This window comes from Anser brachyrhynchus (assembly GCF_964034855.1).
Source record: "Anser brachyrhynchus genome assembly, chromosome: 7".
Taxonomy (NCBI): domain Eukaryota; kingdom Metazoa; phylum Chordata; class Aves; order Anseriformes; family Anatidae; genus Anser; species Anser brachyrhynchus.
This window is the reverse complement of record NC_137701.1, coordinates 23,373,790-23,400,824: the sequence shown is the minus strand read 5'-3', so window position 1 is coordinate 23,400,824 and position 27,035 is coordinate 23,373,790. Positions and strand designations below refer to the sequence as shown.

The 27,035-nt window shown below is 37.2% G+C and overlaps 1 protein-coding gene across 28 annotated transcripts in view; it reads right to left on the bottom strand.

Annotated features, from left to right (window-relative positions):
• FIGN (fidgetin, microtubule severing factor) overlaps nt 1–27,035 on the bottom strand; it is a 387,924-nt gene that overhangs the window by 55,519 nt on the left and 305,370 nt on the right. For 2 of the 28 annotated variants that reach the window (XM_080601232.1, XM_080601231.1), the window contains exons 2-3: nt 17,961–27,035; nt 7,890–12,293 (exon numbers count right to left, since the gene is read on the bottom strand). The exon at nt 17,961–27,035 is cut by the window's right edge and continues 20,071 nt beyond it. The exons of 23 other annotated variants lie outside the window; for them this stretch is intronic. The gene's annotated coding sequence lies outside the window, so the exon portion shown is untranslated. 3 more of the 28 variants (XM_080601233.1, XR_013954005.1, XM_080601234.1) reach the window with 3 other exon arrangements.

The following is a 27,035-nucleotide window of genomic DNA, read 5'->3' as shown; positions in this document are numbered from 1 at the left end:
ACTATTGTAAACGTGCAGATGACACTACCAAACGTTTTCTGGTCTTTCTGCTCCTTCCAGCTCTGAGGCCTGCTCAGGCTCAGTGCTGCTGTCTCCAGCAAGCACCTTTCTCTGCAGCACAGGACTTGCACACAGACTCCCTCAGGGGACACAGAATGCCAGAGACACCATAGCAGAATGTGGCTGACAGCAGTTGTTTAACAGGAGTTAAACTCTGAGTCCACTGAAGTCGGTGGGAATTTTGTTACCAGCATGGACAGGACGTGAATTTTCTATAAAATATTGTCAAATAGCAAACAACTTCAAAAAGCATCTTTTTTCTTCATATGCAATAATCTTAGGTGGCGCTTGTAATCATTTTGGATTCCAATTTCAGGTGGAAGTATTTTCTACTTGGTGTTCCCTTTAAGGACAGGCGTTCTTAAAAAACAAGAGCAGTAGTCTCTTGGATTTGAATTTTCATGAAAATCCATATTTCTAACACATACACACCACAAAAAATCTTATTACAGCTCAGAATGTAATCAGGGACTAAAAAGTCCACACTCTTGCAGTGACTTCCACACCATGAATAAGGACATGTAAGAACAGACTGAAGAGAAAGGAGTCATGCAGGAAGAGGACTAGGAAATGCAAATATTTTACCTTGCCTTACTACCACCAGGTAGTTTTCAGAGGAACACCAGCTACACAAATACAAAGCAAAGTGCAAATACTAATCAGTCTTATCTTTGTCTGTACTCTGCATGCCCCAGTTAACTATTTAAACAAACATTAACAAGTGACCTAAAGTAAAACGACGTCTTGTTTTTTCATCCTCCAAAATGCCACACAGTGGGCCACTCACGAGAAGCCACAAAAAATAAATGGATTTGCTTCTCCTTCAGCTACTTGCACACCCTAAAGCAAAAATAACATCCCCAAGTCTTGGTGATGAGATTAAAGCATATTTCTGTTTTGAAAACAGCCACTACTCTAAGTCCACTATGAAGCCAAGCCACCGCCTGTCAAACCCTGGCATCCTGGCTGCCGGGCTACCAGCCCTGCTGTACGCATGCTGCTATGCACACGTGCTGGTCCAGGGCATTGTGCACCAGCCTCACCAGTCCAAAGAACGCTTATCACGGTATCATTATTCTTCCACTTTAAGTTGAAAAGCCAACTAAACCTATATAGCACAAAAAAGCCCTCCATAGTAGATTTTTTCCCCGACTTCAATAAGAAAGGTATTGTATCAAGCAGCAGTAGCCAGGCAGTCTTTATTGGGCTCATAAAGGATTATGATTTTGCCCTATTCTCTCTATAAGTGAATTTCTTAAAATATCATTTTTAAAATAGCACTTTTTCTTCTCATGATAGTGTTTTTTTAATATATTAACTTTCCCACATCCCATACTTTGATGGTTCGGCAATTTTCTAGTTCATTTTAAATCAGTTTTTGACAAAACAATACCAACAGTTCAGTAAGTGTCCCAGCTGAATTTTACAATTTACGTTTCTTTTTGAAATACCCTCTTACTGAATAGCTTTAGCAACTAATAAAATTCTTCAATTTTAAAGAAAGAAAAAAAAAACACATTAAGCACTAAATTCTTGTGGAGGGGGAAGGACTAGTGATACTGAATGTTGAGAGAAGGTTTTATTTCTAGCAATAGAAAAGATTATTATTATTTTTTAAATCACTAATGAATTATAATTTACAGGTTTCATGGGTGCCCTAGTGTATGGATTTTTAGTTATACTTTTGATGCTTTGGCCCACACAGGTGTGATCACATGTATGCCTACACGTATATACATAAATGCATATGTACACGTACGTAAATGCACAATAAATGCACAATAAGCTACTGCTGTTAGTTTTCTCTATTCTGGTTAAACAATTATGAACAAAAAATATAGATGAAAGTCACCACTAAAGGAATAAAATTTATTCTTGCATGTTAGATAAGATGCAACAACTAAGAAGAGTAGAACCCAGTTGAAGACATATAATCTCTGTTTATATATTACACATATTAACAGTGAGGTGAACCACTAATAGCATAATCACATAATCCCAATTTGTGATTTATGGTAACTTTGCATCAGTAATCATGAAGACTACCTTTTAGTAAGGCCATGTATTTTTTTTTCACCACGAGAACACGATGGGAATTCATGATTTCTAAGTGAGCTCTTCTAAAGCTAGGGACACAAACAGAGCTGCAGATCCAACTGTTTCAAAACTTCACCACATTCAAGTCCCAGTATCTACCCATCCACTGGAGACAACCCTTCCCAGCATAGATAGGAGCAATTTTGGTCTACAAACAAGTCAAAGAACAAGTCAAAGTACCTCACATTAAAATTGCCTTTACTTCGGCTGTAGCACATTACTTCAAATTCCAGTTGAGAGAAATAACTAATGGTTGAGGGCAGGAACTTCCCAGATGACTACAACTTGATCTACAAGAGGAAATTGGACTTTGTTGCAAGAAAAAAAAGTTGCATTGTCAAATCGTGCTCTGAAAAATTTTCAACTAATGTGCTTTAATTCTAGTATGCACAAAGAAAGTTAAAACTCTACTTCTCTAGCATTTAATATCAAATACATCTTCTCCACAGTCTATATGGCATTTTTTTTTCTTTAAACACAGGCTAAATATTTTTTCTTAAATAGCTGTATAAAAAAGCTAGGCCAACTCCTGAGTGCCAAGAAAAGGCCACCAGAGAAAGGCACCTAAAAATGACAGGTTTGAGAGGGGAGGAGGGTTGTGCTCAATAGGAACTACACAAGTATATGAACATGTATTTTCATACATGATACATATCACAGTCTTAAGTTTAATATATTTCATGAGCAGGATTGTTTCTGTCTTCTCCCTAATCCTCACTGTCCCAAAAACAATCATATTAATAACTTCATTTTGGTAAACATCTGGGTAAATGTTCAGTTAACATTTCTATTTCTTCTAAAACGGAGAAAATGCCTGGCTATAGAATAATAAAAATGTTTCCAATTTCTGTCACCATTAGGAGTCAGCACACAAGAGAAAATTCAAGAATTAAAATTAATCCTGTAAGGAGTCTGCCTTAGTGGAGGTCATTTTAGAACTGGCTGCCTTTGTACTTGATTGTATAAACGCTAATTATCAGCATCATCACAGATCTGTGGGATATTCTAAGTTTTCTTTCTATCTTTTTACTAACCTAAGAAATGAAAACATTATTCTACTATTCTAGAGTTCTTAGAAATACACGAGACAGCTGCCTAGACAGTCTCCTCTCTTAATTTCCAGAAGGTACAATTGCTACAATTACTTGCATACACATTTGCCGTTGTGAGCATATGCTTCTGCCTTTCTGTAAGTAAAGACTATGACATATAATTTTCTAATTTCTGTAATTTTATTAGTATCTTCTTTGGGAAACCCCTACACTTGTTTTCCTATTCACTGATGTATTTGAAAAAAAAAAAAAAAAAGAAAATAATTCTCAGGCCATAGCTGTGAGACAAAAAAAAAAAAATCTGTGCATCTTATTTTTGCAGTGAAATAGATTCAGAGGACTGACTCACATGGGCAACCTTGATATATAACCCTTTTTCCTGTTGTTTATTAGTGATGGATGTCCTGTTCCAAACCACTTTTCTTGCTGGGCCAGGAGAACCCTGGCCACTTGTGCGCCAGGCAACGCCTTCAAATTTGCTTCAGGCTGGCAACGAAAATGGGTGTCAGAAGAACTGTGATTAGGGCAGAGGGGAGATCTTTTGAGAAAAACCTGCTAAAACCCAAATCTTCGAAGTACTTTCTATTAAATCTAGCACATACACATTAGGATTTAACAAATCCTAATGAAATGATTAAAAACATGTATTCAAGAAGGACTCCTTAGTATTATAACTAACTTAACATCTTAAATTTTGCAGATTTTTTTTTGTAAACTGTGGGATTTTGACTAATGAAGTATCAACATAACTTCAGTATCAGCAGTCACTTTAACACTTTTAAGATCAGCTGCAGAGAGATCTTTTATCTATCTAATCATGTATCTACACAAGCACTGGTGTTGGGAACACACCAAATTACAACAGGATTGTACTGAAAGATGTTCAACATGCTTGGACCTAGCTTCAGGCATCCTTCATGTCCACATTTTGCTACATAATTCTGGTTTAAGGTCTACAGAATCAGTGACAGCTGGGTGATCTAATTAAAGCCAGGCCTTCGGGTGAAGCTAAGCCAGCAAAATAAATTCTGCTGCTACTGTGAAAGGCTACCATTAGGAAAAGACAGAAACTAATGGAAACTTTCCTGCCAATGCCAAGATTGTCACTGGACTATTGAGACAATAACAGGTCTTAGAGGTGCTAAGACTACAGCTAAATGCGAAGACCACAGCATTCACCTTTGTGCTGTCCTTCCTTGTGTGTTCCATCTGTCCCTTCAAATGGGTTATCTGCAGTGGTGCTGATGATCTCTCATTTTGGAGGAAGATACAGATTAAGGTGGAGAACTCATGCACATGTCAAATCACAAAGTCTCACAGCACGCTTTGTCATGCAGCAGTTAGAGGAAGCTAAGTAAAATACCCCCCAAGAATAAATAGAGCAAATACAGTGCTCAACTAACTTTTACTTCCCAAAATTGTGAATTGCAAAGTGAAATTCTACATCTGCAGGAGTAAGGTGTCAGAAGAAGACAAAGGTAGCCAGGTGCTTCAGATAACCACTAACTCTGAAACATAGGATTCATATATCAGATCTCAATAAATTCAGTTGAACATGTCTCTAAAATTATTCTAGAATTAGAAGAATTTGAAGAATTCTGTTCCCTACAATTGTTTGATAAAGGAACACTAGTGGCATACCTGTTCAAACTGAGACCAGAGAGAAGTGGATTTACAAGTGATCCTAGATTGAAAGAGGCAACCATGCATTTTAGTGAACACTACTGAGGGCATGACTTGCCTGATGGAAAGGAGCCAATACAGGAGCCAATAGCCTTCCAACATTAGAAAGAATTCAAAATATTGCTAGAAATATTACAAGAAGCACTGGCCATAAGTTTACAGATTTCAAGCTGTCATCTTACAAAAACAATTCTTGGAGTTGTACATGCTTTAGTAACCACTATGTGGAAAAACACAGGTTAGCATACAGGAAAACAAGGCAATAATTGCATCATTTTGCAGCCCATCAGCAAGTGCCCACAGAACATGTACGGTAGGGACACAGAAATGACAGATGTGCCATTAGCACAGGAGAACTATTGACAGGAGCAGTGAATACCTCTGTGAGAGAATATTTTTTTCTGCTCTTTCTTCAAAGTCAACTTTGATAATATTAAAGATACAATCATTTTTTACTTGTATAACAGCATTTTCAACTGGACGTTTGAACAGCATTTGAACTGGAGTGGGACAAGATGGAAGAGAGCATGGAAGAGAGCATGGAAGACAGCATAGCCAGAAAAATACTGAGCAAGATCCAGGACTTTCTAAGGCTAAAGCTATGCAAATTTGTACATCCTAGAGTGGAAACAACAAATCTAGGTAAGAAGTTAACTCAAAAAGCTGGTTTCACGATGAGGCTATCATTGACCGGCTCTACCAGACAAACAAACAGTATAATGATGCTTTGGAATGAGCTATGGAATGAGGAACATATGTAAAGAATTTATGTCTAAACCAGCTGCTGATGTACACCTAAGCAAAATGTTTCTAATGAAAATATTCAGCAAGTCAATTAATGTTTCATCCTCTTTGTTAATAATTGCATCAGAAACCTTTTATATTTTCCACAGGTGTGTAACAATAGTATTGGCATAATGCTCCTACAACGGTATAATTTAAACTGACAAATATCCTAAGCACTAGTAAAGCAAAAATTACCTATTGAACAAGTATTTAAAACATTTCAGTATTGAAAGGAATCAAGCATTGACTGAGACAGGTCAGAAGACATCTGTGTCCTTTGCTAAAAATGCTCAGCTAACTTTTCCTATCTTCCCAGGTAGCGAGTTTTCCTTTTTCAGTAATCAATGGAAGATCTGCAAACTGATGTCAAAGCCAGAAAAGTTTCAGCAGTTACAGACAACCTCTAGAACACTGGACAAACATAATTGCCAACGCTTTTGTCCAGAATGAAACACACTTGCTGGAGTACCCATCCCCTGTATCACCAAGGAGTGAATTTTCAATGAAGCATGGGACTTTGTTTAAATATACAGGAATTTATAAGGTATTTCAGAACATAGTTAAATACATATGAAAATTATTCAGGGTCTGAAAAAAATAATCTAAGATAAGGACCAGAAATACCCTGAACTGGCCTAAAATGAAAAGCCAAAAATGGAATCTTCAGAGTTGTCCCATATGCCAAAGAACACAATGAGTAAGTCAACACAGGCAGTACAAAATATTGACATTGCAGTTCTAAGTAGGATAGATTTGTTTACACTGCCTGGAAAAAAAAATACACTTCTTTTAGATTAATATTCTCATTTTGCTGAGGCAGCAACTCCTAATAGAATGACATCTAAGCTGGTGATGGCGTATATGCAGTTTTTGTACAAGATATGGCACAGCTGACAGTAATACCTGTTAAGGGATAAGTGAAAGTATAAGTTATTCTAAGTAAAGGAGTGATCTAAATGTTTTATCCTCAAGTCTAATGGATTTAATGGAAAATAATAATGTACATCCTGAAAGAGGTACCTAGTTAGATTCCAATCCATGTTAAAACACAGCAGTATCACTATTTTCTTTAATCAGTGAGGGCAAGTGGTGGTAATTTTTACCGTGCTACCAGAGAACATACACAGAGAGAAATTAATAGATAATGTATATATGATGTTAATAACATTTGGGGTTACTTCCCATTGCCATTGCATATAGTGTTATCTGTTTGTTCACAGTACGAAACATCAGTTGCAAGCTTTAAAGGTTACAAGCGATCATCCTGGGATTTCTGAATACTATAACACAGGAAGAATAGGGCACGCTATTTAAATTTCAGAAAGGAAGAAGGTAAGAGGCGTCAAATTTACCTTTTTGCCTAAAGGAGCCTCAGGTAAGTAACAATAATGCAATATTTAGACAACTGAACATCAAAACAATCCAGTCAGAGCAAATGGGCTTTCTGGCTTTGATTAATATTGGATTCAACTTTTTAAGTCTAAGCAGCACTGCCAAACATCTCAAAGTCTAACAGGATCTAAATAATAAAACTCACTATTAGGCCGGTTGTATATAATTTGAAATTGCATTAAACGCTTTCTTTTTTAGCATTAATGTTACAGAACCTTGAAAAAAAAGATAGTATTGTGAACTAAACAGCCAAGTTTCTAAATCCCCCACAAAAGAACCAGACGGAGCATGATAAAGCTCTTCCACTTCAAGAAGACCCTGTCAGATAAAGTGTATTTTTTACAATGCATCCTAAGTGGTCAGTGATCCAGTCATTCCCCAGACTGCTGTGCACTCCTCGGCCATGGTTAAGGATGTAGCATTAGACTTGTCTTCTGTCAGGGCAAGAACACTTCTAAAATCATAATCTACATTAATTCAAAAATGAAACACAGGCTTTATTACTCAAGAGCCTGGCAGCTGAACAGCAATATGTGAGATCTACCCTGTGAACAGTATGTACTGTAGGCAGCATTGTTAGAATGAAGGAAGACTAAAGATGAAGCCAAGACTCCTGGTGAGATCTATCAGATGCTTATTAGCACAAGAGATTTCAAAAGCTACATGACAGAAGGGATAAAACAACAGAAAACAATCTAGGATAGTGTACAGTCAAGGAGACACAGAAATATCAGTGCTTTGTGTGAATATAAGCTAAACATTTGTAAATGCAGTTCTGTAGAAAAACTGATGTAAAAAAAAGAAGACAAAAGTACTGACCTACTTCACGGCTCTTCGTGTTCTGACTACCTTATATTAGCTTTAAGGCTAGCAGTTCATCTTCATTTTCATTCATTCAAAATCATCATCCAACTTTCTACTGAAGGCCTCCCTTTCTCCTCATCTGCCAAGAAACCTGCATGGAGGTTATTAATGTAATGCAATGTGGAAAAGCAGTTGAATGAAACAATGTCATGACACTCCAAGTATGGTGGAAACTTCTTCCAAGAATCTCTATATCAAGTCATCTTTGATGTTTATAGTAGGCTTGCAGCTCCATCCCCCCAGTTAGCAAACTTCTGTGCATATCTACTGAAGAGGAAAGAAAGAAAAGGAAAGTGTCTTTGCCTCAGGATAAATGAAAAGCGATTTCAATTATGTCTGTTCTTGACAATGTCTAGCATGATAGGAACTTGCTGAAGACCAAGTTCCTGGCAAGACACAAGGGGAGAGAGACCTTTGAGCATAACTATAATTTTGTTAGGATGTTAATTAAAATCCATATTGATCCACAGAGGAAGGCATACAATAGAAAATTGGTATATACTACGTCTAGTGCTGGAAAGTCATTCATAAGAGTACTCAGGCTCCACAGGAAACACAGTGGTATCACTGACACAATAAAGGACCCGAAAACTAAATAGGGTACATGGCCATCACAGTACTATGCTCACTTGAAAGACAAGGTGGGGAACTGTGATTGATTCTATTTTAACTCAACGGCATAAAGCAGAGAGTAGATAAAAAATGGGACATGAACTACATGTTTATAAAGACTTTAAAAGAGAATGACTTAAGCAAAATCCTTTAAGGGCATATTCAATGCAAGCAATATGCCAACTTTGTCTCAAACCTCCTACTCAAAATTGTCAGAATCAAACACAAATATTTGCCCTTTATCTTTTTTTTTTCATTTTTAACATATATCACTGCAAATATTGATGTATTTCAATAGTGCGATAACAACTAATTTAATCCTTGCTGTAGATTATATAAGTACCTTTTTTAAAAACAAAACAAAACAAAACACTACCTCTCCCAATAATTAGATGAGAACCTGGCAAATTTCTGTCACCAGAAATACAGACTTTTGCATGAAAGTAAAGATTTTTCTCAGCTTTTTAATGAGTCAAACTTCAAATAATTACTAGTTAACCTCACATATAATGCACAGACTTTGCATCATTTGCCTTTCTTTGAAGAGCTAGAAAAGATAGGAGGTTTTAGAGTAATTTTGTTAGGGGATGCTCTTAAATAACTATGACTATATACAGTAAAGAATCAAATCGCATGGTAGAGACTGCAAGGTCCAAATTGTTAATCCAACAAATGGATCACCAGGAAATGCAGCATGTATTTACAGTGTTGATTAGGGCAAGAGAATTGAGAACATCCTAAAACACATGGAGCCCAACAATGCAATATACCCAACCAATATTTATTGCTGCCTCTGTAGAAGCAATTTCCATTTTGATGCGTTCTCTCACACATGATGTTCTGAAACAGTTAAGTAACATGAAAAATACAGGTTCAAGATTATATCTGTCACAGATGAAAATACAGCATTTATGCAACATTACATAATAAAGCCACTGGTTTATGGATCCAAGGTCCTCTTGGGACTGCTACAATCTACATATTGTCATACGGTGATAGATTCTTGTATTTGCATATCTGAATTAAAAAGAACCTACATTAATAACCAAAACAAACAAAAGGCAGTGATTAAGTCTAAAGGGCTGAGGGAATTTAACAGTGTCATTTGGTTCTGGTAAAGGTCACTAGTAGTTCACAAAACCTGTCTGGAAAGCCACCTATCTGTCAGCCAACACTTTATAAAGAAATCAAGGAATCTGTTAAAAACAACTAATTCCAGTGGTGGATGCCAACACTAGGGGCAGATCTGAAATTGCTCTGTACTTAAAGGATAGCAGAACTGCAGTGAGAGAAGAGACTGATGACAATCCTGCACCCACTTATTCTAAAAACTACGAATGAATTAACTCTACCAAACTGTTTATCTGGCCAGTACGCCAAGTAAGTAATTTCTAAAATTCTACTGTGCTAGCATAGATGAACTTATTAACACTGAATTTTGCCAAATAAAATATCAATTTTGTGGACATAACACTAAGCATGGAGATCCATAAACGTATGGAATTCAACAAACAGTAATGAGATTTTATGACATGGTATCTACATTAGCAGATGACTGGACTGATGAACTTAGAGGTCTCTTCCATTCTTGTTTTCCAAATTTACTACATATGAATTAGACACCAGGTTTCACTAGAACCTTAATCCAGTTTTGGACATGAAGATTCAGAGTTGAAACATGAATGAATCCTATGTATTCATGATTACTGAATTAATAGTCTGAATTATTCGGACTTTTTCATGATTATTTCAGCTCATAGATAAGTCCTGTGCCTTACCATAGCCATCTCTCTCTCACTGATGTATTAATTTAATGGTACAATTAGTCCAATAAAGGATTAGACATTGATTTTTTAACAGTCAGAAGTTTAACTAGAGTTCTCCTAGCCTAAAGTATCAGAGAATACAAAGAATATATCATCCTCACGTGTTTTAGCAGTAATCATTTTGTATCTTCTTCCACATATAAAAATAAACATGTGGGTACATTGCTACAAAAAAGCTGTATCTAACACAACATTCTGAAATCTCCAAATAAATTTGTAACATAACATAAAAAAAATATATGTATGTACACATAGCTATCCACATCTGTATATTCACCATCACCACATGCTTTTGGTACAGTATATTCAATAAATGCAGTATATAAAAATGCAGGCAAATACGTCATAATTTTCTAATAGTATGCACTTTTTTAGAATACTTTATATGTTCTTGATTTAACCTACCTGGCATCACTGAAAAGTAAGGACTAATTTTAAGGCAGGGAAAGTGAGGTAAACAAACAAATAAATGATAATAATAAAACCACAAAATCACAGGCCTCCCAATTTTTTATTGTCATGTCTAATCCACTGAAAACTACCAGCCCTGGTTTAGGTATTATCTTCAGTTCTCAACCACCTTTTCATGGAGATCTCTCCAACCATGCCCCCACCCAACCCTGAGAGAGAAACAATATATTCAATCTGAGGAAGCCACCTGTGCTTTTTAATAGCCTTGCCTGACAGAGAATAGGTCTTGTAATAGATGAGATACAGAAATGGAAAACCATTCAACATATGAGAAAGGTGACTAAATTCACTAACGTAGTGTCAGTTTTTAATTCCTAGGTTTGTTTCTTTGTTTTTTTTTTTTTTTTAAAGGCCATTCATGAAATATTAGAGATGCCTGTCTTTTATTAACATTGTGTCCTCTGACATCTACTCAGTGAAAGATAAAAAGATGGCATTAAGTTTTAGCAGTGAAGTGAAATGTTGCACGGTGCAAGGTGACCCAGTCTCATTTAACAGATTACCAAAATATAATCAAATAAAACCTATGATCTTTACACTGGCAAAAACAGTGCAGCAAGAGGACAAATACAATTTTAAAAACTGAAAGGATCAATTGAAATGAATCATGTATATTTGTAACGTATAAATGAGTCCTCTGCAGCTACTTGGTCCTTGTAAGCACATCCATGTAGCGAGTAAATCTGAGTCCAAGGAAGTTAAGTGTTCTGTAAAATTTTATCCTGCCATTATATCTAACCCAAAATAAATGTCCCAAATTCAATTAGGCTGTTTGATTACAATAGAAATTGACCATGCTGTTCATCTTAATCTATCTATCTAATTTATCAGCTTGTGTCTACTGGCTGATAACTCATATTTAACAGGGAACACATTGTCTAACTGCACTAATCCAGAGTTCAAAATAAAAAAAAAAAGAAAGAAAAAAAAGAAAACTCATATGAGTCTGATGATGTGTATGTAATTCAATTATACCAAGAAAAACTGCCTTGGGTTAAGATTACTGAAAGAAAACTTTAGGAAGCACAGATTTTGTAGAACAGATCTAGACTTAATTGCCACAATTCCTCTCACTCTGCTTGTTTTCAATTGTTAGTACAATTTTCATACACCTTTGTCTAACATGTTTTCTGATAGCTACTGACAAACTTGAGATATTTTCATGATGGACTCTGGCTGTAATCCACTGTGGCAATTCCTCCTTTTCTAAACCCTCACATTTAGTCCTTCAAATCCATTCACTGAGAGCTGCCTCACCTGCCACTCTGATTGCAATGCCTCCCAGACCCTCATCAGCTCACCTCATCTATCCACTGTCACACAAACTTGGGCTCGATTTGTTGAAATGGAGGAAACTTCTACTGGGTTCGAATGATGTAATTTGGGGCTGAAACTAAGTGATGCTTGCTGGTTTGGATAGTACGTTAGGTGAAATTCTGTGAAACAAATCCTGAAAGAAAACAAAACAAAACTATGAATTCATCCCTATATTTTGCATGGAATTACTCCTTTAAAAAAAAAAAATCTAAGCATTTTAAACTAATCACGGCCTGAAAAAGATGCAAGCAAAATTAAATGAAAAACTGCAATTTTATTTTATTTTTTATTTTTTAATATCCATTGGCAAAGAAGATAAGGCAATAAATGTCCAACAGAGTTAATCCTTTACTTGCTTATTTACTGTTCACACAGTTATTACCTAACAGGCCAAACAGGCACATGGGTATGTTATTACCAGGACAGTTGTTGAATCTAGTAGGGTTAAGTCCCTTCTCCATCTCTTTTTCCAAAAGGTGTTGGCCAGAAAGCCAAGAAAACAAAACCCACTGAAAGCAATCAATTTAAAAAACAACAACAACAACTTTTTATTTGAAAAAAAAAAATTAGAACAGGCAAATCAAAGCAGAAAAATGTAATAAATATTTAATTTTTTTTTTATATATATATTTTTTTTTTATATTGTCAGCTCTGTGCTAACTATAGTGATGCTTGCCCTTGCTGCTGCAACCCGGTTGTTAGCTCTCATGAAATGATGGCGCAGTACAGATCACCAGCACTACAGCAACACAAGGAAGGACTGCAAGATGTTTGCAGCATCACAGTTTTAATTCTGGAATATTACTGAATAGAAACAGAAAACGTAGAAAAATGAATTTATTTTTTTTTTTGCCCTGTATTTACAGATTTATAAAAAAAGAAGAAAGGATGAAATGCCAAGCATACTTTTACTCCTATTCCAGAACACTTATGTAGACAATATGGTACAACATCCTTTGTGTAGACAACTTAGCCATGTGATGGATGGGCTGATTCTGATCCTGGGTACACCAGAAAAGCTCTGTAACCCAGTATTTCACTCCAGAGCCCCTCATGGCATCCGCCAGCAATGGACCTACCTCAGGCAATGCTTATTGGCCCTCACTTTAATGTAGTAACTGGTAACATGATGGCAGCATTTAAATAGGTGTTCTTCATTTAAGAGACACAAGGCAAAGGGAAGGAGAGTTAGTGAGGGAGGAGGTGACAGACACTGCAGAGCTGAAACACACAAACATCCACAACTTCAAAAATGTTCCTTTTATACACCTGGGAATCTCACTGAATGTGGTTTCTTACTCTGCCCAGATTCATTCCATTAAACACAAGGCTTAATGCCTGGAAAAAAAAAAAAAAAGTGGGAAAAAGAACTCTGTATAATAAAACAGCAATAAAAATCCCTTACCAATTACTCTACTACCTTCTCAAAATAGGAATAGTATCTCTTGTGCCCTAATTTTATGATTTCCTTTGCCCCACGTTAAAACACCAGTGTAATTATCCTTTATAAAGGTTGACGGAGGTCCCTGTGAAAATCTGCTCAGGGTGATTATTTAGTTGGGGTTTTTATTTGTGGAATTTAGGCAAGAATGTTTCAAGCTGTTTGTCAAAATAACCGCTTGATCTGCTTTAGTATTTTTGTATTTGTTAAAAAAATAGCTTTTTCTAATAAACAGAGGGAAAGTAACAATAAATGCTCTAATTATCAGCTTGCAAGAAGAGTTAAACATGCAGATTGTGTTAAGGGGTTCTTAATTTTGGTGCATTTGGAGTCAATTCTCAAGATTTAATAACTACAGTGTAACTGGAAATACAAGGCAAAGCAAGATGAAATAAGGGCATTTTCTCCGTCATTTCCATAACACATTTAAGTACTACTGGAAGTGTTTTACTTCACATTTGTAGTTTTGCATGCAAGGTTATTGTTTCAGATTCTGATCACTTTCAAAGTACTGGGCTTCACATGTGACACAAATAACATACCATCATTTTAAGAAGAGATGCTTCAAATAATAACTGTATGTATTTATTTAAAGGAAGGTTCACATTGCTGAAAGCTTGTCTGCTTTCTCCAACCTGGTATAATAACAATTAAAAAAAAAAAGGAAAACAAACAAACAAACAAAAAAACTAAAAACCCTTCCCAAAATATTCTACACCAGTGATGTTAAAAAAGAAATATTAACACGGCTAGATTTCTTCTAGGGGAGCATCCCACTTTAAAAAGCTGAAATTCAGTTATGTGCTTTAATTAAATTTTAATTAAAACCATACCTAAGTAGGGTTGTTCTGAGCAACGCTTTCAGTGTATACACAACACAAAGATTGCTACTGAGAAGCTACCTTGTGAATTATGCGAAAGCAACTTAGATTCATGGTAGTTGCCCCCAGTTGCACATTGTTGCTGGTTCTCACTCCAGCTACCATTGAGTTAGCTACCATTGACATAGCAGAAGTATAACTCTTAGAAACATTTTGAAACTGCATCCCCTCTGCCTCCAGAAGTTGATCACAACCACCACAAAGTAAAGTGCGCAAGTAGCCTGATGACAGCATGAAGATGATGCAGAGGTGGATCTCTGGAAGATGCAGACAACCACAGCAGCCCATGGGCACCCCCTGCTCCAGAAGATCAACCCCAGGGCCTGGATTCCTGCCACATGCCCCACGAGCAGGCCCATGGGACCTTTCGGGCCGAGCACAACCACTGCAAAACCTTTGCCTATGTTTTTCAGCCCTTCCCAAAAGTCATTAAATATTATTAGGATACAGCAGCTCCATCTCCTTCTACCACACCAGCTGTACTTTGTAAGCCTGTCAAGAATATATATATTTTTGTTAAATAATAAAGTCTACAGTTCTCTTGTCCCTTTTGTAAATACTGTCTTTCTTTCTGTAGCCTGACGAAATTTTTCTGGAGGAAACACAAAAAAGACTCTCCCCACTGAGTGATTCCATGAAGATTGTGTACTGGAAGGTTCTGCTTCTATAATTATTTCCTTTCAAAAACTTTCTAATTCAGACCCTGCACATCTATCCCTGTGAAAAACTCTATATAAATTTACTGGAAATGACAATTTTCAGACATTTCCAATCTATGAAAACTGGCAGGGAAAAGAGTATTATGTCTCTAGAAGTTGATAGAGTGATTAAAAAAACTACAGAAGGATTATCACTGCCTATTAAGTGCAATAGTTTGAGCAATTTCTATAGAATCCTTTCTTATTTAATTCCTATTAGATTCATTAGCATACTTCCAGCTAACAACTAACAATCCTCCGCTGCATGAAAAAAGCCCTCCCTAAATCTGCTTCAATGCCTAGGCATTATGGCAATCTGGTAAAACTTTCTTTTTTTCCTCATTCAACAGCTTTACAGTGTGCACACTGGTACATGCCCTTGGAAACTCAACAGCCCGCCGCGCATCGTGGCCCCATCCTGCAGTGCCTACGGCAGCACGGGTGCATGCTACTCCTGCGGCAATGCCTGCAGCTGCTTCAGAGTTCTCACACTTCTCTCTGTCAAGAGACAAAGTTGGACAGATCTTCAATTGAAGCTTACATAGTTCTTGTTATCATAATTGTGCTTATGAACACATTTTTTTCTAATTCAGATACATGTGCTTACCTCACTAAGATTCTCCAGATACCAAGACTCCCCTTTGGTGTCTTGGTGTCCTCACCATTTAGGTACCTGAAATGGCTGATGTGGCTCAACCACCTACTGCTTTAGTGAGCAGCCTACCCAGGGCAGTGCAGAGCTTTGTGGCTACTGTGATATTATACAAGACCTCTCTCAACTAACTTATGTAGTCCCAGTTAATCTCCCTCCAATACAGCAAATAACTTTTTCCCTGTTTATTTTGTATTCTTTCATTGCAAGGCAAACATTTTTGTTTCCAGAGAAAGAAGCAATTTGCAGTATTGTGTAGTCACTTTATAGTTAATAAACCATTACTGTAACGTCCTATTGGCATAAGATCATGCAAAAGCTTTCTTGCTGCACAGTGACATTCAATGTTCTTTCCTACTGAGAAGGCCACAGGCTTGGTTTCTCTGTATGTTATTTTTTCCTCTAATTTTTGAGTTCTGTGAATACTGCCATAACACATAAGTTACTCTTAATGTTCTTCAGAGTGTTGCTAAATGCTACTCAAACTTTACATGGCAAGCCTGTAACTGTTAACACATCAAATTTTCTACATTAGTGGTTGTTCATCTGGTATGATTTCTTAATGGACTCTTTTAAAAAGAACTAGATTGTGATTAATTGCAGCCCATGATTATATACATGAAAAGGATTGGTTTGAACCTTTACCCTAGACATGCACTAGGGTGAAAGAAAAGATACAGGCTATGGCTTAATAGTTTTACTTAATTGGTGACATTTCTTAATAGAACCAAACAATCTATGTTTTGTTCACCAAAATCTCTTTTTTTTTTTCCTCCTTATTCTGTCAAGCAGATATCAGAATTGAGATGGACTCACTAGAACTTTTCAGTCAGTGGAAATATGTTTGCACTCAGCACCTTCTTTTTATGGAAAAGGTTTGTACATCAAAAAAAATCAGTGGGCTGTAATTGTTAAAGAGCATTCAAACATTTATTTAGATTGGATACCAACCTTTATCATAATTCTCTTATTTTTCTTCCAGTTACTAACCTTTGGCTCCTCAGAACAGGCTAAAATGTCATACAGTTAGCTTGTCTATGGGAGAGTTTTTGAGAATGTTAAAAGAAATTTATATATATAATATCATTGTGCTGTTTATTTAGCTATGCTTGTATGGGGGGCAGGAGGCTCTAAAGAATATTATCACTCATATGCTCCTACCAAAAGTGTTGTGTATGAGTTGGTGAGCATTTTTAAGGTAGTGCCCATGATTTTTAATCTCTGAGAACAAAGAACTAGTGTATTTTAGCCAGACAATCTGAGCTCTAATCTTTCTTTCTAAGTTCTGTCATATATGCACAAAATGGTTTGGACTTGTCAAAGTTTTGGAACAAGAGATCCCTAAAACAATGGGTTCTCTTTTTCGTCACACTGATTTTTCCAGTTCAGGTTTTTCAGCCATGATGATCTGGAGTTCTTTGGTTAGATTTCCAATGTCTTCTGCCAAGGATACCATGCTTTGGAAGCCTAGACCCAGTACAATAAAGCAAGTTGGTGCTATTGTCATCAGTCTGCTACTGACTGAACTGAAAACAACTTCAAATGCACTAATAAATCCCTTAATTTTTTAGCTTCACTAGCTGTTTAAAATTTTTGCCTTTTACAAGCTAACCTTGGAGCTTCAGTAAGCCTATCTGACTACCACAAGAGTCACTGTCTGCTCAATAGCAGTGCTCCTTAAGCAACTTTTCTCAGCCCGTAAAACAGAGGTAACAGGGTTACCTCCACAAAATAGGGTAACACTTTTGCAAATGTGTTTATGAATGCCTACGTTTGAATGACTGGCATTTCGATAATGCCCCATTTCCATTAGCCATGTAGTGAAAAGAACACAGTTTCATAGAGAGTTCCAACTACAGCACAGCTTTAGGTGGAATATCTATAGTTTAATCAGAGAATCACTGATTTAACATCATAAGGTTCCCTTTTCCTTACTCAGTATGTCGAAATTGTTCATCTCTCAGAAATCATTCAGCTAAACTTATTTCACCACAGTAGGAATATTAAAAAATAGCTAGACTTGCCGTGACTATTTATCAGAATCTGAAATAATCTGACAATTGAAGATTCAATTTATTGAATCTTGTTTTAAGAGTAAAAGTGAAAGGAATATGGTTGATAAAACAACCTGTAAGCATCTTGAACACCATTTCAGAGCCTGTGAACATATATCAGCATGTTCATTTCCATCCAGCAGGAGATACGCAACCTTAAAAGAAGCAGAGCATGAGCAAATGTCAAAAAACAGAATGGAAGTAGAATTTCCCATGTACTATTTAAAACATGAAGACCACAACCATCAAATCAGCAAAGAGCATTTGAAGAAGAAGGAAGGGGACTCACTGGCAGCTGTGCCCCACGGGGCACCATCTGCACTCCCTTTGCAGAGCTGGACGCAAAACAGCGCCTGTGGCTCAGGGTGGAGGATGGGATGAAACAAATCCCAGCTCCCCCTGAAACCCACACACAGCCCCTGACCTGCAGCAAGTGCCCAAGAGGTGCTGAAGCAGGTGTCAGTGAGGAAGGGCTGCTCTCCCAAGAAGCACCCTCGATGAAATTTTGGCATGCCTAGAGGGTTTTGTTTGGGGCTGGGGGTTCAGCTCCAGCCCGGCTGGAGGACAAGCACATTGGCCTGTTTCAGGGTAGCTGTCACAGCCATGGCTTTCAAACAAGGTTGTAATAGAAACCAACAGAAGTGTTTTGCCCACCTTCACCTTTGATGCCTTTAACTGCATCTTCCTCACATGTGTTCTTACAGAGAAGTGGGGCACCCAGAACAGAGACCCAAATCTCAGGTAAGGATTTTGTGTGTTGTAACCATATAGAGCATAGTTCAAAGCAAAATTTGCATCCAAAAACAACAGAAAAAGCAAACTAAACCACCCACTCCATATTGACATCAGATCTGAAGTAAATTCACTGCAAATAATTCACACAACTGCCAGTAATCTTCACTGGATATACAAGAGCTGACTCCCTTGCTATTACATAGTAAGAAATCATTGAAGTAAACAATCAAAACCAGTATCTGTAAGTTTAGCTGAGAGTTGTGCTGAAGTATGACAGCAGGAGCCAAGTGTTCCAGACCTGAAACCTAGCTCTGACATGGAAATCTTCTGCTCACTAAGAAAATTTGTTCAAAACATCTCCTTAACTTTGCTGAAAAAGGTTCTCCCACTCGAATACATAGGCCTGCCTGCATGTTTGGAGCTGCACACACATCAGTGGGATCGAGGCTTTAATCCTTCCTCCTGAGGGCTCAGCAATAAAGTGGGGATAACCACGCTTACCTACTTTGTAGGGTGTTGTCAAGATTAATGCTCACAGAGCCGTCGGTAGGTGAAAATCATTATGGCTCCCATCCGGCAATTGCTAATGCATGGGCTGCTTGCTGCACACACACAGAGCCCAGTGAAAGCTAATTGACTCCTCCGAAGGTGCAGCAGTTTGCCCAGGCCCTATCAATAAACTGTTAAGTGTTTAAAAAACAAAACAAAATGCCACTATATTAAATGTGAACACAGCACAATTTTCAAATGATCCTGCAGACCAGAGCCTTTGGGGCTAAACATGGCGCAGGAAAAACATTCATAACAGAATACAATATGTATATATACACACACACAAACATAGGGGGATGTAAAAGGATATAAAAACCCAGCTATTAAGGCAGCTATTCAGTATTGATGTGCACACACTCACAAGCAAACACACACTTTGGTGCACACAGCATTTGAGCTGTAATAAATAGCTCATAGATGACTGTGTGTGTGCCAACAGATGAAAATACAAACACAAAACTGATGCGCATTGCACCTTCAGTCCTCCTCTAAACTTTTGTCTCAACTCTCATCTGGAACAGAACGCAGGAAAAAATTATAGTTAATGTTCACTTTGGAGAATGTAAATGAAATTAAGAAAAGATCTGAGCCAAACCCGTTTGCTCATCAATATATGTCACAAAACCAATTTAACTGACGTCAAATACAAATAATTCACCTGACGTCACACTGGAGAAGCCAACCATGAACACCTCACAAATTATTATTTTGATCCAATTGTTAGAACAGAATTACAGCAAAAAACTGCACTTTCCGCAGCTATTAAAGCAGTGACCCTGGCAGAGCATGCTTTTGTGCTGAACTTTTTATATCACCAAGCCTATTAATCAGGTGGCAGTTCAAACTGATGCGCTTTATATAGTTGACCCTGGCCAGTGCTTTAATTACTTGGTATCAAATGGTAATTAAGACTTTTCACATTCAAGTTTAATCCAAAAAAATTAAGTGTAAAATCCAGTAATTTAATAAAGAGTTGTGTTCTTTACTGTGCTTCAGCCTGGACACTGAGGATGCAGCAATTTACTATTGACAAGCACTAAAGGAGCAGGTCATTTCACAAGTATAGTGTGGACAAAGGTGAACCGGGCAACTGATGAAATCTGTGGCCAAGGCGAAATAGCAATCTCTGAGCCAAATGGTAATAAAGTTACTGAAATGAAGCAGTGTAGCTTCGAAAGTGAACTGTCATAAGGAGGATACGGGCTTCAGGATGGCTTGCCTGAAGTAATTAAAACATTATTTCCAAAGAGCCAATCAAGGTGGTTAGCCCTACCTCTGATTTCATATGCAAAAACACCTGGGTAGAACTGACCAAAAACCACCAGCAACTGCAGCTACCTTTCTATGAAATAGCGTCCACCTCAGAGTATTTACTAAATTTGCAGTAAGTGGGGCAAAACAAGAGTCATACTTTAATGTTCTTCCTTATAGTATAAAATTATACCTCTGTATTTCCAACTACATGCAAGAACCATGTAGAAACGCAATTACATGTCCCTATCTAAAATTCTCTGCTAAATCAAAGACAATTACTTCCCTCAATAGCTATTAAAGGCAGATAGTTTAATCATTGGGTAGGCAATCTAGTGTATAGGATGCTGGAACAGTAGTGTGGAGATGTAGGCTTAACTCGTGGCTCTGCTACTGACCTGCTAGATGACCTTGGGCAAGTCTCTTCACATTTCAGCGCCTCTTTGTGTCCCTATTAACCTTTGTCCATCTCAGCTATTTAGAATGTAACCCCTCTGACACTGAACAGTCTCTCACTACATGTTTTTACAATACCAGCACAACAAGGTCACCATCTTGGTTGAGACCTCTAAGTGCTACAGTAATCCAAATAAATAAGAACGATATATTCAATTATTCAGAATCCCACTTACGTTTATTCACTTTTCCCATAACATCTGGATAGCTGAGGCATCACCACAGATTAAAACGTGCATCCTACATCCTTTTAATTTTAATGTCTTACCTGCTGTTCATGTAATTGAAATTTGTATTGATTTTCATAAAGCGAAGAACACCTACTCACTGCCTATAACACAAAGTGGAATGAACCATTGGTTCCAAAGTTTCCTATGGTTCCCACAGGAAATAAATTGCATCTGAAAGAGAAACAAGAAGGTCCACCCAAGATAAAGTTTGACCCAGCAAAGCACTTAATCATGTACTTAAGTTTAAGCATAAGTAGTCCCACTGAAGTTCCTAAAGTAGGCTTAGATAAGGAATTGGAGCTTTTCAGAGTTTGAGGAATACCCTATAAAAGATTTGGGGGAAAAAATGTGACAAAAAATTGAGTGTAAGTATGTTAATAAATACATTGATATGAACAGGTTCCCAAAGGAGTGAGCAAAAATACTGCTTTCCTTGAAAAGAGGAGATTAAACAATGGGTGTTTCTTGACACTGACCATGCTCCCCAACAAGCACACACCATGTCTATATATGCAATTCAAAGGATACTTCAAGTACTTGCATTTCCTTTATCTATTTCAGTTGTACTTTGAAAGCATTTACAGGCAGGAAAAAATAATACAGATATCCCTATCTGTGACACGTTATCTTCAAAAATATTACTCGATCAAGGTATATTTCTCATAAATTCTGTCCGTATTTTCAAGAAATACCCAAGCTGAGCTAAATGAAGACAAAGATAGACTCCAATCAGAACCGAGAAATAAAACTAATAAAAAGAAAAAAACAGGAATTCTACACCAGGGAATTTTATCTAATTTATTTACCTAGAAGCTTGAAGCCAAAAAGCAGTGAAAAATCATCACGATTCGGTTACTTAAGAAGTATGTACAGTGGAAAGCACATTGACAAGAATTGTTCTTCTTTTCTTGATTCAGATACAAATACCTGAAAATGCTCACCTTCAGTTCATTCTGACTCTTTGGAAACAAAAACAAACACAAAATAAGAAAACATCAAACATTCCCAATTGGAATTTTTTACAAAAGCATCAGTAGCAGAAAAGAATTGTAATTAAAGATGTACTGACCCCCAAAGGAAGCTCTGAACAATTATCTTGGCAGTGCAACTTTTACAAATCAACTGAAATCCTACCTGAATTAAGAGCTCAAGAGTATGCAGATATTGATATGTGCCGTGAATGACAGTAGAATGATAGCCATCAGTTAAGGAAAAAAAAAAAAAAAAAAAGGAAAGAAAAACCCACACATGGTTTAATAGCCCTTCTCTGAAGAAAACTGAAAACCCTACAAAACTGAGAAAAAGCAGTCTGCTGCCTTCCCTAATCTCGTATTTTTTTTTACTATCCAAACCCAAGCTTGGGTTACAACATCATTTTTATTTTTCACACAAGAAATCTTGTTTGCAAGTACAGCATGAAGGTAGGATGAGATGATGGTAAAATTGTTGGAGGCTGGAATGCTCACAACTTATTATCACCAGAAAGGGATTATTATCTGAAAAATGTATTACATAAACTATTTGTCTGAAATATATAAAAATCTATAGCAATCATAAATGCTACTGAAATAAAACAAGAAAAACACACCAAGATCTTGTTTAATAAAAGGAGTGTCCTTAAAGATATTTTCTTCTGCTGGGAATTTAAGCATAGTCAAAATTTGGAAGATGCAATTTCTTTAGCAAGGAGCTCAGTTACCATAACTGATACACATTGCCAGCCTTAGAATTCTAATTGTGTTTAATACAGTTTCATGTTGCATCAAAGTACAAAATCAATACCATTTGTCCAGTGAACAGGAAAAATGGAATCTATAAACTGCTCTTATTGAGTAATTAAACACCTATTATTGTCATGAGTGGTGAAACAATGAATTTGATAAGACAAATTTTTGCGAGAAAACACAGCAGTGATTAATACCTCCCTACGTATTAAATAAAAATGACTGCCTTTTGTGCAGTACTGCTGGCAGAAGAACAGGAATGAGAGAAGTAGTTGCCAGTGCCACAATAACAGGCTAACCTTGAACTGAACTCCTTTCCTCAAGAAATTAAATGCTGTAGCAGGACTTTAAATCCCTCCACTTAGAGCTCATTTGTGTTCCACGTAACCTGCAGTTCCTGAAGAGAACTCATTATCTTCAAAAGGAGAATCCTTTTATAATTTCTTTACAAATGTGTATATTGTTTCTACAAAAAGTATTTCATATCAGAAAAGGGATAAGAGTATTAACAGTGTAAGCAAGGCAAAAAGGCTCGTATCATTAAGACACCATTTCTGCTTCCTGGGAATTCAAACGCCAGCCACACTGGTATGGGAAAACGAGCAAGAATGAGGTTAAAGGAAATGTACCTTTACAGCAAAATTTTAATCTGTTAGATTGATGCTAAACTGCCTTGGTCTTTCTGCTGCTATATGCTGTATTTCTATGTATAGACCCCCTCCCCCAATGCCCCTCCTGTAGCTTTGGCTTCCTATTTTTCTTTTCACTTAGAATGATGCACTAGGAACAACTATAGAGTACAAAAGATGAATCTATGGATGTGACACTTGTAAAGGGTAACCCTATTTCACAAGTGAGATGGGACAAAAAAGAAAGAAAAAAGGCCACAGAAGCAATAACTGCTCACTGAATTACCATTAAATTGTAAGATTTACAATCCAATGTACAGTAAGTGCATATCTAATGGAGTTTGTCCTCTAAAAGAATATAAAGTAGATCTTTGCAGCATAAGATGTATGCAGGTTATTTTTTTATTTATTTTTTGCATTTTTTTTTAAATTGGGGCACACAGAAACCAAATGTGCACATAAATTTCAGAATTTTTATGCATATTAAAACTGTGCCAAAGCCAATATTAAAATATGATAAATACAGTATGATTAGTAGGATCTGGCTTTTCATTTTCAAAACATGCTCACATTCTACACAGAGAGATGAAAGGTGACTTCAACACAGCCAGTCGATACTGCTTTCACAGATATCATTGGAGAAAGCAGATCACATTATTATAAATTCAGTTTATTGCTATGATCTACTGGAATTCAATGAAGTGACTGAAATGACTTTTGGTGGGGGGCGGCAGAGCAGCTGCTGACCATTTCCAATGTCTTTTAAACAAAATATCTGGACAGAAGTTTCAGATCACTTTGTTTATTAAAGCCTTAAATCACTCACAATATTTATATTCAAATAATGAATGTAATATGAATAAGACTCAGGCACAATATTTATTGGCAAATATTTTTGTCACCAATTTCACCAGTCTTATTTATATGAGCAAAAAATGTTGAATGATTTGTTTAGAAATTAGCAAGGCATGTCATAAAATTATATAAACAGAAACAAACTTTTACATGAAATACCAGGCACTTTTTCTTTATACTGTATCACCAAGGTATAAATAATCACATTTTATGGGATGCCTCCAGAAAATTCAAGCCAATGGTAAAAAAAAATAACAACAAACAAAATATTAAATAGATGAAGGAACTTTTGGGTGGGTGAACCACTGAAAAAGCAGCAAGGCAGATCATGTTCTTCATTCTTAATTTGAGTAAGTTTCATTTTCCTCAGATAAACTTTGAGCTTCCATATTTCAACAAATGACAAGTTTTACTCTGCTGCCTAAAAGAAAGTTTGCCTACCACACAAATTTTCCCATTATGTGGCTTTTATTTTAGAGGATTAAAAAGCAACACACAAGATCAGCAACGATAGCCTTGTTCTCTCCAACCTTAGTGAATCAAGTTCACTGGAGGTGAAGCGGTGGAATTATCAGTACAAGTGGCTGTGTCATCAAAGCTTTCTGAGAGGTAGTGTATGGAAATGCCTAAACAAACAGAAGCGTAAAAGCTGTCTGTATAGGAAAGGGCTCTCTCAAGGCTTTTCATTAAAACAATTCCAATTGCAGCTTCATGATGCAGCATTATATTATGTGAGAAATATAAAATCTTGACATTTTTCTAAATGTGAATGGGTTAAAGAACCTCTCCACGCTACAGTGAGCCTGAGAATTTCCAGCAGCTGATGAAGACCAGTTGACCACCTGATACTTTTTCAGCAGGGTGATAAAATTAAAGGATTGCTTTGATTTGCTTGAAGGATTACTTTCTATAGTTAATTGTTTAAAGTGTGCAGTCTTACAAAAGGGAAAAATATCAAGAAGGTTAATGTAGAGTGAGCTAATTGCAAGCTGATTACATTGTGCAAAGCAAGAGATATTACTTGTGTTACATACCATCACAAGGACCAGCCTATTCCACCCTGCTGCTGCAGCAAACAAGCTGATTTGCTAACAAAGTGGTCAGCTCGGGCACTTGCACAGCATCTCGGTAGGTCCACAGGCGACTGCTTCCCATGCAGCGAATCTCAAGCTCCATTTTCCAATCTGATTACACGGCTCCTTATTCCGGCAGCCTTAAACCTTCATGGCAGTTTACCAACATTTTCATCACTTTTTCTTTTACAAAGCAAAAGAACTGATAAGCTCTCAGGTACCCGGGATTTCATAGTCGATGGCTGGCAGGCAGCCAGCTTCCCTCACAGCACAAATGTTTCGTGCTACAATGCAAAAAGCACACTGAATTTAACAGATAGCACAAAACTATTAGAATTTTGCAGTACGTACAAGCAGGCACTATGTTTCTGTCTTTGCAGATGTAGACAGTTCTGTTTAGTCGCATTTATAACATGCCTACACCCAAAACGACAGGTTAAAAAAAAAAAAAAGCACAGAACAAATGAAGACAGAGCACTGTCACTAACTCAATTGCACTACAAAGAGTACACTCAAGTTACTTCATTACAATGCTGCCACATTACCAAGAATTTGAGACAGCTCTAGTGACTTTTGACAAAAACTTAAATTAAGAAAATGGAAAATAAAGCTTCAGATTAAATGAAAGTGTTGGACTTAAACTGAAGCATTGTTTTGATGCTAAAACAAATGCAAAAATGGGACACTATTGTTTATTTTTGTCACGTGAAATGCTTATATATTGTATTAAAATAGCCACAAGATATACTTGGGTTTACTTAAGTCTCTGGCTTAGAAATAGCACTTGAATGATGAAAGAACAAAAAGACGATTCATATTGGCAAACGTGAAACAGCTTTATAAAAGGCTTACTCTGATTTATATCATGCATTGTCTGAAAATCTGAGGTACACAGGAAGGATATATAAATATATGTATATTTACATATATATATATATATATAAAGAAAATAACGGAATGCAAAATGAGAGTTCTGGAAGAAGGTTATCCTGTAAAACTTAAGGATTTCAGCAAAAAGCTTCTGACTAACAGGCACGGGAGCAGGAAACCTCCTTTTTGCTTACAGAAAATGACATTACTATTAAACCAACAAGTTTTTACTTATTGCCACTGAGGCTCACTCTCCCATTCAACAGCGCTGGTTATCCAGGTGCTGTCGGCATAACGCCGCACAAGCCTACGTGGCACTCGCACCACACAAAGTTAATAGCGTAAACAACAATTCCCCCACCTCCCCAAGAAAAACATTTCCAAAATCAAGTGGACAGAACTGAAAGCTGAAGGAATAAGACCTATAAAGCTTTCTTAGCTGAAATGCAGTTTTGCGTATCGTCAGTGGTACGGTAAGGGCGTGGGGATGGACAGGCGTAAGGCAAGACAGTGAGTTATGGAGCAGGGGAGAAAGAAAAAAAAAAAAAAAAAAAAAAGGAAACAACTACGCTGGCGCGGTGGCTCGATGCTGCGGACCACGGGTGCGATGACCCCTGCATCCCCGAGCCATTAGCTGGGGTCCCAGCCCTGCTGGGGGGCAGCGGGATTTGAACTCTCGGACCGCTGAGATGCGAGCCGGCAGCGGGCCCCTGCGCCCCGGGGCCCGGCCGACCCCGCGCTGCCGCCCGGCGCGGGCAGCGGCCGCGCTGCGGC